Source organism: Botryllus schlosseri, chromosome 4, assembly GCF_051294905.1.
Source record: "Botryllus schlosseri isolate E-star chromosome 4, Bs_hap1, whole genome shotgun sequence".
Classification (NCBI taxonomy): Eukaryota; Metazoa; Chordata; class Ascidiacea; order Stolidobranchia; family Styelidae; genus Botryllus; species Botryllus schlosseri.
Genome location: NC_137239.1, coordinates 28659164 through 28665163, shown reverse-complemented (window position 1 = coordinate 28665163; position 6000 = coordinate 28659164).

Sequence of the window (6000 nt, the reverse complement as noted above, 5' to 3'; positions counted from 1 at the left end):
GACAGACAGTTCCAACCAGAAATGAAAATAAGTAGTACAATTATAACATTATGTGGGAAAACACCTAATTGGCATATGTTAGGTCAAATTTGGTCAAAATTACGATTTCTAAGGTAAAAAATGTCAAAATTTTTTTAGGTAAAAATCTTCTGTTTATTAGGTCAAAAAAAATCTCCCTAGTCATCACTGATTTCTTAACATATATATTGAATATAGAAGCTTTTATTTGTAGCAGCAGAACAACCCGGCAGGCTTACTACCTACGCACTAAAATCGCGAGTATAAATGTTAAGAAAAGATATCTGGAACCCTGTGTAGTCACGCGGAGCGCTCGAAAATGTTTACATCTGTAAAGTTTATTTCGTCGATAATATTGATTTTTTTCATATATTATTATCAAATATTTATCCATTCTTAGCCCACGTGATCAGATTAAACGATAGAGCTGACGGAGGGAGTGTCTTTTGGACATGCACAAAATGGATGATGATACACTATCCGGTTTTTATTAATCACTTTGTTGCATGTTGTTATTTTTTGACCTCCCATCAGGATTTTAAGCATAGTCGAAGTATGTATTGGAATCGGTCTAGCGTACGAGAAAAACCTTCATTCGTGAGACACACACGATTCCGACTTGGTGTTTCTTGATGGGGTTCATCATTTTCCTCTGCGGTTCGCATTTGTACGGTGGGACTCATATTACACTATATTAAAAACGAAAAATTCAAGTCACCCTGAATCGCGCCCAGCGTGAATAAAATTATCAGGTTTAACATCTCTTAAAGATTTGGGAACCGATTCGTCAATTCAAAATTCATTTGAACGTTCGCCAACACACGCTAATTAAATTATGCGGTGGGTGCCCCATAATTAATGTTTAAGGTCCTACGTCTGCAGGTTGTCCTCCTCTGGCATGTTGAAATAAGGATGAACAATGCTGCAGCGTATTTAAAATGCTAAATACTAATCAGTGCTTGAGGTTACCGGACTGCCATCTAGCACGGTGGTTCTCAAACTCGTCACCCTGAGAGCGAAGACACCCTGGCTACGCCACTGCGTTATTTATAAGCATCTCGCAGAAAGTACCAATTCAATATTTTTGAGCTGTCGCGGTAGTTTCCTCAAGAATCATTATAGACAGATATCGCAAGTAGGGCTGGGCAAAATCGAGTATTTGAGTGATTCGATTCTGAATCACGCAATATGCTTCGAGTCGAGTCGAGTAATCGAGTATCACTCATTATGACGTCATAACAGAATGTAATACGTCAAAGTTCAAATATGTACCGTTTATGCCACAAAAAAGAATATAACGGCTGTTATCCATCTCATAAACGAATATTTGGTATTTTTTCAACGATACGGATTTCATTCCACTTGGTGACAATGTTGTGGGATAATCATGACTTCGGAGATGTGCTACGTCCGGTAACCTCTGTAGCTTTGTACTATATGTTTCGCATGCTACGATACCACCAATCACGGTTTCATGGCTTCATCGGTCAAAATTAGTATCGAAACTATAATTCTCGTTAATAAATTAACTATTAAGTGGTAAGAAGCGTATAATTTCAGTACTCGAAAAAATCGTCTTTTACTACTCGACTCGAATCATTAAAATTAATACTCGATTCAGATTCGAGTACTCGAATCATTGTGCCCAGCCCTAATCGCAAGCTGAACACATGTCATTTCCATCCTGTTCTACTCCAAAACGAACCAATATGTCCGTTGCCGACGTTTAAATGAGGAGAAACATTTGCTGATGATATCACAAAAGGAAGGTAACTTAGTGTGTATGCCAACAGAAAGAAATTGTGTATCATTTGAAAATCGCGCATTAACTTGTTTGGTTTCGCTATCTCCGTGCTTGTGCTACAGTTCTCTCGTTTTTCGAACTTTTTATATACTCTGTGTGGCGTCATAATTAGCGATACTGATTGTTGTTAAACATAATTATTTGAATGCTCGCGTTATTTTATTGCTGACGATATCCCCTGTTGAGTGTCAGCCGAAAAGCTTCGGTAATAAATATGAATATAATATTCAAACTTACAAGCTACCTACCCGTGACGTACTGCCAGTATGAACAATGAACATATGGTACGATATTGCACATCCGGTCAACATGTTCTTAAGCATGCAGTTGCCTGTTTATTGTGAAAACTAGTCATCGGTCCATTTTAATTCGTATCTCATACACCCCTGTACACCCCATCTGAGTGCTACACCCTTTGGTACAACATAGGCTGTACGATACACCCTGCGCTTCACGTTTCGGTCAACTGTTATGAAAACCTAGCGCATTGCAGTTTCCAGTTGGGGATGGCAATATAATGTTGTCTTTCCAATGTGTGCGCTGTGTGGATACGATTGCTGTCCAAAAGATATCTAATCCAGACAAGGGAGAACATTGATACCGTATCCCTCACGGCCGCAAAAAAAAGATTTAAAAGATTTGACACAGACAAGATAGCCTCTCGCGCGGTATAATCGGAGGTATAATCCCCTAAAGAAACACAACGTACAGTGCCTTACACAAGAACCAATGTGGTGTGCTAAACAGAAGAGATAGAAGGATGCTGCCCGATGGAAATCTGACCGACAGGTAGATGTGAAACACGCAACTGTACAGTCGCGCACGCGGGTCAGGCTGTACATTCCGGCGCTCCTATGACAAGAAACGTTGCCTTTTCTCAACTTATACGGCCAATTTGGTAGTAGTTGCAGTGCCCCGACAATTACCATGTTTCAATTGATATATACGGAATCTTATATAACATCGCCACAGGATATCTGTTCATGGACAGAAATTGCTAGTTCTATATCTGCGCACTCTGAGCGAAAAAATGTGGATTCATTCACGCCCAAAAGGCCGAAAAGGGTTTCACAGGAAAGCAGAACCTAACTCAGAATTATATCGCGGTCATAAATCCTAACTGCCTATATGTGCATGCAGAATCTGTATTAAAATGTTGTACTCGATTAATACGACGGTATAAGCCTGAAGTAGGTTCTGGTTGAGTGTTTCATGGGTGCATATTCACACCCGTACATCAGCGGTGGTACACGGGTGTAAATGCACACCCTTTTTAATAATAGTGTGCTTGCACAATCGCGCAGTAAGGATTTTCGTATCCATCCGTAGGACAGTTATCAATCATGTAACGGTGCTCTATCATGAGTAGGGCTGGGCACAATGATTCGAGTACTCGAATCTTAATCGAGTATTAATTTTAATGATTCGAGTCGAGTAGTAAAAGGTGATTTTTTCGAATACTGAAATTATACGCGACTCGCCACTGAAAGTTAATTTAGCAACGAGAATTATAGTTTCGAATCTAATTTTCACTGTTGAGCCTTGAAACCTTGATTGGCCGTATCGCAGCATACGAAACATAGTACAAAGCAACGAACATTACTGGAAATAGCACATTTCTGAAGTCATGGTCATCCCACAACATTGTCAGCAAGTGCAATGAAATTAGTAAGATCAAACCCAAGTATCTTTAATGTGATGGATAGCAGGCATTGTATTCTTTGTGGTGGCATTAAAGGTACATATTTGAATTTTAATGTATTGCATTAGAATCGAGAATCGGTCCGGGGACGATGGCCCTGAATTGGCCAATCACACCGCAGTTCTAAAGGACTATTATTCAAAACTCCTTTTCGTATCGAATTGCAAAATAGTGTTGTTATGTTCGTGCATTTTACGTTGGTATCGCTTGTCTCTGTCTGGGATTAGTAACTACCGCCAATCAGTATTTCCTCGTGTGTCTTGCTCCGTATTTATACGCTGTGTTCTATTGTCTACTGCTTTTTCGTTGTAATTGCACTCTGGATCTTGTCGCCTGTATTAAAGTTATTTTGCTGATAATATACTGATTTCCTATTGCAACCTAGTCGTATGAGTTATTGTTCAAACAACATCAAGAACATAACAAGTGTGTTGAGAAAGTGTTCTTGTACCCTGAAATAATTTTTTTATACTTTATTATGCAATTCGATACGAAAATAGTTTTGAGGGATAGGCCTACAGAGGTGCGTAATTGTGTAATTCAAATTAAGAAAGTGTTCCTTGAATATAGCAAAATTTTGTTTTCACAATTACAATCCATCGAAGCGTTCAAGTTTTTGGAAGCCTATGGAAGTGGGCTGAATCGAGTCGAGTCTATTAATTCCTCTAACGACATGCGCGATATCAAAATTTGGAACAGAACATTAATTTGCTTACATTCTTTTCCACGAATGGTGGTTGGATATATAACAATAGACCAGTGGCTCTCAAACTTTCTGTATTCGCGGACCCCTTTTGAACCGTGACGGCCACCCGCGAACACCCCAAGTTTTCATCCAAAATTAGCTCCATTATCGTGCAACCGTCATCTGCCTTGTGCGAATATTAACTGTGGTAGGCTTGCAATAATCAGCGCCGAAATCACTTTTATTGAAAATAACATCATACCATGTAGAAATTGGGCAGACTTTTATTTTCTTGAATTTAATTTTGCATCGTTATTTATTGTCTTGAAAATCTGCGTCTTCGTTTTGATATGAAAAAGAGCCGAAGTTCCATTTCCACTAAGATGGGTGGCGGCGAAAGCAATATTAACGGGTAAGCCTTCCGGCGATATCATTTCATGTGATCGCGACATCTCTGGCACCATTATTGAGGAACAGGGTTATTAATGAACATATCACGCCGAGCCTAGACATTTGTATCTAGAATCTTATCCTGAAGTTATTCTGGACTAGGGGTTATGTATATCAAAGGAGAAAATGGATTTCGTGGCAAGGTTTCGATCTCTTCATTGGGACAGATTAAGAAAAAACTTCCAGAATTTCTATTTCAAATGACCACTAATTTGCTGACTCTGACAACATTTGCAAACATTTCGAAGTCACCCTGTATAAACTTAATATGTCCAACTTTTGATTTTTCCACAAACCCCCCAAAAACGTCTCTAAACAGCAATATGCTTGTTTTGTATCACTAGTGCAGGGGTTCTCAACCCGCGGCCCGCGGAGGATCATTTTGCGGCCCGCGACATATTTCATTATGAACGCAATTGCTACTGGCACGGTATTGTCATGGAAGACCGATATGTCATAATTGATGAAGAACAGTTGTTGTAACGACGCGTAGAAGCTTAAAATGACACCACGATAGTTTCTTCTGAAGTTATGCATATCGCCTGATCATAGAAAAACGTTGGTATCTAGGTGTCAAGCCAATCGATCCATATTTCGAGGCATTGTAAAAATTTCCGACTACGTTACAGGCGCATTGTTCGAAATTGCTTGGAATATTGCTAAACCCAAGAATCTGCTAGAGAAGGTATGACTTCAATGAAAATTTAAACGTATTGTGCGAATATTCGCTGTTTCCGGAACTTCGCAGCAAGGCCAACATCACATGACAAATTTTGAAGCTACAGTTGCCTGATTCAACTGTCACCAGAAGTGTGACAGCAATATCAGTCGATCTGTTATCGCATGTTTTGAATCACGTTGCCGCGTAGACTACATTAGCCTATCATTGAACTAATCCACCGACTTCACACTCATCGCATACCTAATTATCCCGGTGCGTTTTATTAGACTCGACAAATTTCCAGAGGAAATGCTGACGGGTTGAACGTGGGGAGGGTCCAGTGAAAAACATCAACTTGACAAAGCTGACTTCTGCAACTATCGGTGCAGGGCTCCAGCAGGGTTCTGATGACTCGAGTCATGACTCGACTCGAGTGCGACTCGAGTCGCGATTTTCTGATGACTCGACTTGACTCGAGTCATTTGATTAAAATACGGAAATGACTCGACTCTACTCGAGTCGATCTTTGTATTGACTCGACTTTGACTCGAGTCATTGCGCATGACTTGAACCAAATCATATGACTCGAGACCGTCGCAGACGGCCAGGACTCACATTTCATTGTAATTTCGAAGAATAGTAAAGTAACCACCCTATTGGGATTTCGTCTATTGGTACCA